Raw genomic sequence first — 10804 nt, 5'->3', positions numbered from 1 at the left:
AATTACATTACTCCAATATCATACTTCCACTTGTTTCAAATCTCCATGCCACCAGCAACTGTTTTTTGGTATTCTAATCTAGTCTCAATTAAATTATACTAGATATTGGTGGAGATTTTTAGTCTATTATTGATATGATTGTTGATATGTTTTATGTTTGTATACTCATTTTATCATTGAAATTTAGATGGAATATTTGTTTATTGGTTAATTGGTATATGTTTTGTGTTTTTTGTTAAATGTGTAGTTTAGAAATAAGAAATATGAAAAAAAAAATCAAGCTAAAGCTAATAGCACCATCTACTTGTTTGGGTAGTTTGAGCTCAAGACAAAATGAGTATGACAACTTAGTTGTTTACATTGAGAAATATGTTTTTTCATGTATTGGTAATGAAGCTATCATGAAACATTTTCAAACTATGAAACCTCGTCGTAGACACTTGAATTAGGATTTTATAGTTTGTAATGTTGTTTTGCGTATGATTTTTGAATGAAACGCAATATATTTAACTTTTCAATGTCATTTTTGTCTATAAATTTTTTGACCTTTATTAATGGAACCCCCCGAGGTTAAAATCCTTGATCCACCACCACTGCACTAGGCACTAGTCGAGCGGCGGGTTGGGGTCTAGCGCCTAGGCAGACTAAGCGAATTTTGGTAAATTTATTATATTATATAAATAAGTGTCTAAATATAATTAAAAACACACGTGAGACGGGGCCTAGGCAACGGTAGGCGGAGATTTTTAAAACAATGCTTCTGACATGGTTAATTTGGGATTAAGAGTACATTACCTGTTTATGAATATGAATCTAGCTCCTCTGGAAAATTAAGCTCTTCGTCCCTGCAAAACGAACAGTGATTAGCTACAAACAACCATGCTTAAGATATCAAATGGTGACAATCAACGTACAAACCAGTCCCGTTGCATGAATAATGCAAATGTCGAACGATCAAAGCCAGAAGCCTCCGCTCCCTTGGGTGCCTGACAAACAACCAGTGAATCGAAACAGTGACTGTTATCGGGCATATGCAAAGGAAAACTTGGTGTCAAAGGGAGATTTGGGTTTTGAAGGGGCATCAGAAGAAGAGAAGAGTTTCAAACACACATATTGTAGTAGAGATAGGACCCGGACACAATGAGGCGTTGCACAAAGATAGCCTCTTGACAGAACTTCAGTGGTGTCGCCAATTTGGCATGCTATTGCATCTTCTCCAAAGACGACCTAGCACACCAAGTGTACCAAGTTAGTTTTAAGAACCTATCTATCTTAAATTGTAACTATGAATAGAAGGCGGGTAAGAAGAAGATAAGGCATGCATCTATGCGGCTGGCTGCCAAATTGACGTTTTCCGGTAGCTTAAGAGAAATCAAAACATAAGGACGGGACTAAATTGCCTTACCTGCTATGAGGATCTTCAAGTTCCTTCTTCACCTCTTCAGGGAGATTGGCTAATCTAATAAACGAAAAGAAAAACTCCCATGACCACTGCTATATCAAACTATCTTCCTGAATCATCTGAATTGCGGTAAAAATGAACATCGAAATCCTGTATAGAAGGTTAAACCTACGGGACAGGTGTAAAAGTTCTCGACGCAAGGAAGAATATCCTGGAACCTGCAATTGGCAACTCAAGGACCCGATTACAATGATTCTGGAAAGCAAATACTTATCAGATTACTACATGAGAACGGAATAATGGAGCAGAATATCGTCGCCAAAACAGCAAAATCTACAATCCATGAAGAACAAAGTACGCCAACGTGACATAGGTGTGTTCATGGCAAGCTAACAAACATTTCGATTTCACATCTGATAAGCCTGTGTTTCATCATTTTAACCGAATCATTAACAGATTCTTTCTCCAGATGTAGATAAAAACCCAAACCGAAAATTCTATTGTCAAACAAATATGCATAATGCCAGAATTAAGTAAACGAAAAGAAGGAGTAGAACGAATCAAAAGAGATTGAAACGACAATACAGACGAACATTTGAAATTAAGTAACGTAATCATACATGAGAGATTAATAGGATTCCTAACCCATTTGGTCCAAATCCTTCTTCAACCTTCACCGGCAAATCTTTGTTCTTTTCCTGTATCAATCAATCCAAAATAAGAAAACGAAAATTAGAAAAATCGAATTCTCAACATGCGAGATGATCGACTGAGTTAAAACATAGCAATTAGACAAAACTAAGAATAAAGCAAATAAGACTCTATTTGGTTGCTTAGAAAATGAAGAGAATAATAACCGAAGAGTCAACTCGAATAGAGTTTTGCTATGATTTCGACGAGTTACCTTGAGTTTCTGAGCACCCAAACAGAAAATAACGCCAATCGATCCAAACTCTTCTGCTCAAAAATTCTCGGCAACCAAACAAACAGAACTTAGAGAGAGAGAGAGAGAGAGAGAGTTACTTGGAGCTCGGAGGAAGGAGGCATGCTGGACACGAAACTTGGCGGGAAAGACGGGGATTGGACTGTGAGGGTGAGGAAGAAAGAATCAGTGGGAACGAAGGTGGATTTTGGTGCGGAAGGAGGTTTTACTGTGATATGTATATAGATGGAGGGAGGGAGGAAGCTTGAGAACGAAAGGCGTGGTTGTGAATTTCAAATTTTTGGAAGAAAGAAATGAGTGAATAAGTTAACGATTGTGAACAGCTTTAATATGTGTTCCATTTTTTGCTAAGCCGCACATAACAAGTTCCATTTTTTTTGTTCATTTTCTTGACGAAACAATCGCATGTACGCTCACGGGATTTCTTACAACGTAGTCAGTCTCTCTACATGGCTCTTGCCGTTTTGTTCTTATTTCACGTCCTGTTCACCACGCTTGGTGTTTCCCGTGCTTGGTGTTTACTACGGTGAGGATATACAGGAGTTAGCAGTTAGCATTTCGCAACCGTCTTCAGTCTTTGCAGGCAACTCAAGAAATTATGAAGAACAAGAACGAATGTAGCAAAGAAATAAACAAGTCCGTTGACAAAAGGGAAAGGAAAACAGAGACACGGAGAAGAAGGAAGAAACACGAGGCAAATTTTAAGCCAATTATTTCTTTTTCACGAAAGAGCAATACAGAGAAGAAGAAACAGCTGCATTCTGGGGAAAAACAGGAGCTAAAAAACACAATTAGGCAGTACCAAAGAAGAAAAATGTACAATTAGAAACAATCGCCGCTCCTCAAGCTTTGTAGCAGATACAGGTATCCGAAGGATTCAGGGCTAATGTACCTGCATTGATAAAAGCAAAGATCAGATTTGTATAAGGGCATCCCATAGTAGTTAAATTACCCAGCCGTGCATGAATGGTTTGTGATATCACCATAGTGGCATTCCCCAGGTGTGAATTTCTCCTTCAACGTATCATATTGTTAGAATGTCAGTAGTGAAAGTAAAATACCTGTGTTGAAAAAGGAAGTCAATGATGACAACAGAGCAATTTGGCCTGAAAAAATTGAGTCCCCCGTATGATGATGTTTGCAACATGCATCACCAGAATCAACTTGAAGCTCACTACCTCTCCGTCTGTTAAATCTCAAATGTTAGTAAGCAGCATTGTTAAAGTTCTCTCCGACAGGGGGTGCAATTGCAGATGGTTTTTTTTTTTTTTTTGGAAACTAATTGCAGATGGTTTTGAATGAAGAAAAGCAAAAAATTGTCATCCGAATTCAAACAATGAGAAAAATGGCAAAGCTGAAGGCATAGTTTACAACTACTATTTGTAAAAGCTAAGCTCTAAAGGTCTCACCTTGATTCGTTGGCACAAAACTCTCAGGAAGCTTTAAATCATAGCAAAACAAAACATCCCTTTTGTACCTATACCCATCGATGTCCATATAAGAAACAGCTCCAACTGGTACAGCTCTGCATGAGATCATTTCCAAATCAACATCACCATCAGTGGACGAGAGAGAGAGAGAGAGAGAGAGAGAGAGAGAGAGAGAGAGAGAGAGAGCGAGAAAGAGAACTTACGTACTAGAAATGGATCTGGGTATGCCGGCTTCCTCTTCCCATTCCTTTACAACATTTTCCCCACATGCAATCCCGTGAGGCTGCAATTACCAAAAATGGGTGTGAACTATATATTAGGCTTAATGATTGTCCAAGCTTTATCATTTTTGTGAAGGAACCACTTTTCTTCAGATTACAACCATAAAATCTGGCAAGTTCTCAGGTCAAGTTTAACTTTTCAATCTCGTAGTTTCACCAACTACATTTCACATCAAAGTGCACCTGAGCGGTCTAATTTCAAGAACATGTCGTGTAATGAAGGTTAATCTAGTTGCCAAAAGCTACCTCCCTTTCACAGCCTAAATATTGAAAGAACAGAAACTAAATTCCTCATATCGAGAAGAAAGCTCATTACAAACCAGTCACCCAGCAACGAGAGGATCAAGCATCCCTGGATAAGTGGATATCTGTTGACTTCTCTTCCCTATCCATAGAAACTTCTGGCCATCCTTCTCAACATAGCCATTCATGGGCACCCCATAAGCCTATTTCAAAAGTATACAAAAATAAGTTTAAATAAAACGAAAGTAGCAAGTAAAACAAATGAAACAACAAAAAAAAAACCATCAGCCGGCTTCTATGTAACCATTTAAAATCGACCAGATTACTAAATCCTTCAACGCCAAAATTTTAACCCTTCAAAGGCTTTTATATTCCTCTCCTCCTCTCACCACAAACACGAACTGGTGACCTTCCAAACCTCCTTATCAAAATCTTTTTACAGAATATCCATGAGCCAATCTAACAACAAACCATCCGCGCTGCTAGCACAGCACCAATCAATCCAATGAACAAGGTCCATTCATATGCAGATTAGTATAGCCAAAATGGCTTGCTAGTCATTCATAAAAAATTGATCATAGTTTAGAACCTAGACCGAGGTAAAAAGGCTACGCAAAGAGTGAAAACAAACCTTTATTATGAAATAAGGCGCATGTCACATCCCAATCCACATAGTAAGATATTATCCGCTTTGGGCCACGACTTCATGGAATTGTTCTTGGGTTTCCACCCAAAACGCATCTTACTATAGGGAGGTGGGCATGTACATATAAGGTACATCATCTCCTCTCCCCTGGGCGATGTAGGACCTCACAATCCACCCTCCTTAGGAGCCCGACGCCCTCGTCGGCACACTTCCGGCCGGGGAGTGGCTCTGATACCAATTTCGCATGTGAGAGAGAGGGAGAGCTTGAGGGAGCTAGAGAAGACCCCAATTCATGAATGTAACCATGATTCTACGCAATGTTTTCTTATTCAATGTTTTCTTATTTAGTCTTGTTCTCATGCATTCTAAATGGCTTGCGTCACCTTCAGATGTCGGCCAGCACATGCCTATCCTGGTGTTCGGGGAATATCGGGATCAGGATGTGTCAGCGCAGCTGCACGTTCTAGAGAGAAACATATGGGTGGCCCAAAGGATGATGCCACAGGGTATAGCTGATCATCCAGATGAAAAGGATTCCAAAGCTTAACTCAACAGTAAAAACTTATAGTCGTCGGTGTGCTTTTTCTAATTTACTAAATTATAAGCACATTTCAGTCTTTTCAAGCAAAATCATTACCTCATTTCTTATACCTGGAATCAGTTCTTCTTCCCCTAAGCTTTTGATTACATCTCCCACTGCTCGCATCCTATCCTCTGACGTGCGCAGTGAAGAATGCAGGGTCATTGAGCCGGCGCCGCCGTGAGAATTTGCACTTTCTGGCAGGAAAACATTATTCAGTAACGCATCTGATCATAAATTGGGTATTTGAATTCACAGAATTTAAGCTTACTCATTATGAATGTAACCAACAATTTGATCCTCAATCACAAACGGCATGAACTCCGATTGAGATTCCTGCAAGAAATTTCAATAAAATTTATAATTTTGGGCGGGAGGTTGGAGATACAAACGACCAATCGGGTGAGAAAATGCAATGGGAAACTTACCAGCCTGCGATTGCAGATTTTGATCTTGTCGGAGTAGCATTTGAGATCTGAAGGGCATCCGGTTTGGAGATTCGGACGACCTCGTCCCAAGTGAAGACATCGAAGGCTGCAGAGACCGATACGCTGCGAGAAGTGAGGATTTCGTTAAAAGCTTTTGGGGCGGATCGAAGTGGACGCGAAGTCGTGGGGAAGTCGGGGAAGGCGCGAAAAGCTTTGGCGGGGAAACGTGAGACCAAAGAGTCGACGAGAAGACTGCCGCAACTGATCAGGCCATGAGGGCGGGTACGACTCTTTGATTTTATACAATCTGTCTGGACAAAGAAATTTAATATTACTAAGAAATCTTAAAATGATAAAAATCAAAATGATGAAATTTTATTTTTTAATTGTTGTGAATTTTATTATTTGGTTAACCTAAAAGAACAATGAAATTTGAATACAGAATTTGTTATTTTTAAACTCTCACTCATAGTAATTGGGGTATAACACATATTTACATAAAATTTAAACTTAAGAATTGGATGTCCCAAATTCTAAGTTTTTTTTTCATGTAGACATTCTAAATTTCTATATTTATGAATCCAAATAAGGGAATTAACCCATGTCAATTTATAAATTCTGATTTTTATTCAAATTCCAAGTTTATTTCTGTACTTCAAACATAGTGTTATCTTCGTGATTAAAAAACTTGAGTCTAGATAGAGAAATGTAGAAAGAGACAGAATTGTGAAATTATATTTTCATTACTCAATAATGTCATTACAAGAAAGAATGACAGCCTTTGGCTTTGTACAGTAATACCTTCAACTAACTACAACTAATTACATATTGTACCACAACTGATCTCAACTAACAATTCACTGTTATAATAAAACTAGTGACAACTTTTGATGATGTGGCATTTGCCTCAAAACACCCCCTCAAGCTAAAATTGGAATCAACAAGAGTTCCAATAGGAAGCTTAGACTTCAAGTAACAAAACTTGTTTTTGGAAAGAGACTTAGTGTAAATATCTGCCAATTGATCTTCATTGCAGACAAACTAAACTTTGATGAGATTTGCAAGAACCAACTCTCGGATGTATTGATAAATAATTTCTATGTGTTTAGTTCTTGCGTGAAACATAGGATTTGAGGCCAGGGAAATTACAGAATATCATCACACCACAAAGTAGGAATAGTTTTGGAAGGGAAGCCAATATCATGAAGTATTTTGCAAATCCAAGTGAATTTTGTAGTTGTGTATGGCAAATATCGATACTCTGCTTCTGTGGATAATCGAGCTACATTAGCTTCTTTCTTCGCACTCTAGCTGATTAAGTTTGGACCTAGGAAAACATTGCATCCACTTGTGGATCTTCGGTTAAATGTACACCATGCCCAATCTGCATCCGAGTATGCAGTGAGATGAATGCTACCTTTTTTTAAAAAAAAACCAGATGCCTTGAGAAATAGAACCTTTCAAAAAATGAAGAACCCTTTTGGCAGCTTGCATCTATTATTCTTTGGAAGCAGGCATAAATTGACAGATTTGGTTCATTGCAAAAGAAAGACCAGGCCTTGTCCATGTCAAATATTGTAGGCCACCAACAATGAACTTGTATTCAGTAGGATTAGATAGAAGATGACCACTGTGATCAAGCTTGGTGGAACTGAGAGGAGTGCAACATGGCTTAGAACCCATCCTTATTAGTCTTCTTAAGAAGATCAAGTATATACTTTGTTTGATGAAGAAAGATACCCTCAGATGTTCTTTGAACTTCCAACCCCAAGAAATAGTGCAGAGGCCCCATATCCTTGATTGGAAAAATGACACTCAGCTTTTGAGTGAATAACTGACAATAAGAAACATTAGGGCCTGTAACAAGTATGTCATCTACATACACTAACACAATTACCAAGGCTGGTCATTTGAAAACAAATAAAGATGCATCTGAGGAAGATTGAACAAACCCAAAATTGTGAAGAACTTGGAATAGCTTGTCAAACCAAGCTCTTGGTGCCTGTTTTACACCATAGAGTGACATTCTCATATTACAAACATGATGTGGCATTGAAGTATCAATAAATCCTGCAGGTTGCTTCATATAAACATCTTCTTTCAAATCACCATGAAGAAAGGCATTGCTTATATCTAACTGGCTTAAAAATCAATTAAATTGGACTGCAAGATATCAAAGAACTCTTATAGTTACTGGCTTGGCTACAAGACTAAATGTATCTTGATAGTTAATGTCTGCCTATTGATGAAATCCATTTGCCACAAGTTTGTCTTTGTACCTATCTACAATGCCATCAAGTTTCTTTTTAATGCGAAATACCTACTTACATCCAATAACATTTTAAGAATTAGAAGCATAGACTAATGACCGTGTACCAGTAGATTGTAATGCATTAAATTTTTCTTGCATTGCAGATCTCCAATAAGCATGTTTGGATGCCTACAAGTATGTATTAGGAACATACTCAAGATCCGTGGGAAGATGATGTTTGGTTGCTAAATATGTTTTGGGCTTGTATATTCCAGCTTTTGATCTTGTTACCATAGGATGAGTGTTGACAAAAGTAATAATTTGAGTAGGAGTATGAGAACTAGCAAAAGAGTCTCTTGCAACAATATTGTGAACTAAACCAAATGCAGGAGGCATATGTGAACCAATGGCAGAACTAGTATGTGATGGAGATGTAGAATCAAGTACAAGACTAACATGAATAGCACTTGAAGATTCTGGAGTATTGGAATGCCTTGAATTGTCATTGGACCTAGACGACGAAAACTACAGATCAAATAATGGTGGACTGATAGGAGAATTTTGAGAAGATATTTGTGTACATGTATGAAATGGATATGTATCTTCATCAAAGATTACGTGTCTAGATATATAAATCCTGCTAGTGTTTAGGTTGAGATATCTATAACCTTTGTGTTGTAGACTATAGCCAAACAACCAGTAGGGTTCTTACAATTTCAACAAGATGTTTGTGCTCTTTCTCAACACATTCATTTTGTTCAAGAGTATATGAACAACTCAACTGATGAAGAATACCATGAGTACTGAGAAATGATTTAAAAGCATTGGAAGTGAATTCATTCCTTGAATCTGAACGCAAAGTCTTGATTTCATTTCCAAGAAAATTTTCTACATAAGACTTGAAACAACAAAGGTAGTAAACGCTTCAGACTTAGCCTTTAAAGGGAAAAACCAGCTATACTTGTTGTAACCATCAACAATTAACAGATAATACTTGAAGCCACTAGGTGAAATAATAGAGGCAACACCCCACAAATCACAGTGAAGCAACTCTAAACCGTGAGTTAATATAGAATTGGTAATACTAAAGGGAAGTTTGTCATTCTTAGCAAGAGCACAATCAGAACAAAAGAAATCAATAATAGACTTTCCTTGTAATGCTACATTATTGATAGACAATATCCCTCTAAAGATTGATGAAGAGGGATGTCTCAATCTTTTGTGCCAAACTTTCACATAAGCTTTGACATTTATTAAAGCTACATGAAATGTAGGTTGTCGACTGGATGCTTGAATGTGATAGAAGCAAATAAGATCCTTGACAGTGGATCTATCATGATCAAGAGTTAATGCATAATTATTTTCTTTTAGAAATTGATAAGCAGACAACAAGTTGTGTTTCATATGAGGAACATGTAAGACATTGCTTAGTTTAAAGGAACCATGAGGAGTATTCAAAGATGAATTACCAACATGAGAAATGGACAAACCTTTACCATCACCAATGTATACTTTGTCTTTACCATAATAGAGAGATGGTGCTGAAATATTTGCAATGTCATTAGTGATGTGAGATGTGGCACCATAACCAATTAGCCAAGATGGATTAGGTTTGGAGGAGTAGTGAGCACAAAATGCAGCCTATTTTGTATGTGGTACTCTTCCAAATATCTCAGGCTTCATTTGATTAAACCAATCGATTGCTTCATGAATAGTGGAACCACAAATTTGACAAAGAACTTTGGAACTAGTGTGAGCATATGGATTCTAGTAATTGGAGCGAGAACCTTGATAATTTCCACGATTGTAGTTCCCTCGATTATTGCCTTGATAGTTGCCACGATTATAGTTCTCGTGATTATTCCTTCTATTGGTGTTATAATTTTGCAATGGCTGATTTTGAACAATAAAATCATGTGGAAAAGTAGGAAGAAGCGGTGCCTGAGATTACACAGAGAAAGCCCAAAAAGGTTTAGTGGCAGTGGACGACATTGTTTTCTTTCTACGAGCCATATAAATCTCCTTTGTAAACAACAAACCATGAAGTTCTTCAAGAGAGGTAGATGAAAGGTGAAGCATAATTGAGTTAATGAAAGACTCGAATTCATCGGGCAATCCATGAAGAGTCACTGCAATTAGATCACGATCAGAAACAGCAGATCCAGCAGTTGTGAGAGAGTAAAAAATTTCTTTGATTTGTTGGAGATACTGTGAGATCAATTGAGATCTTTTTTGAACCGTTTGAAGACGATATCGTAGTTGATGAATGTGAGCATCCAATACACCACCAAATCCTTACTCAAGTTTTATCAAAATATCATGCAATGAAAAAACACCAACAGTAAAGGGAATGATATCCTCAGACATTGTAGAATTTGTTGAAGTTTATGGATGGAGTGTTTAATTTCTGGGTTTAGTTTTGAAGTATGAAGAACAGGGAAGAAAACTTGAAACTGTCTGGAAAAGAAAGAGTAAGCTTTCTGCTTGTTTTTCTTCTCTTTATGGAATGCGGCTGCTCTGTTTCTTTCCAGAGCAGAAAACCAACATTCCTTTTTTACATTCTTTTAAACACTAAATCCAATCTTAGCCGTACATAGTAG

The 10804-nt window shown here is 37.6% G+C and overlaps 1 pseudogene; it reads right to left on the bottom strand.

Annotated features, from left to right (window-relative positions):
* Nucleotides 1-2344: 2344 nt before the first annotated feature.
* On the bottom strand, nucleotides 2345-6229 carry LOC137708225 (nudix hydrolase 20, chloroplastic-like; annotated as a pseudogene).
* Nucleotides 6230-10804: the final 4575 nt, after the last annotated feature.

The sequence above is a fragment of the Pyrus communis genome, chromosome 1 (genome assembly GCF_963583255.1).
Source record: "Pyrus communis chromosome 1, drPyrComm1.1, whole genome shotgun sequence".
Taxonomy (NCBI): Eukaryota; Viridiplantae; Streptophyta; class Magnoliopsida; order Rosales; family Rosaceae; genus Pyrus; species Pyrus communis.
The sequence above is the reverse complement of the archived record's forward strand: the minus strand, read 5'-3'. Positions and strand labels throughout refer to the sequence as shown.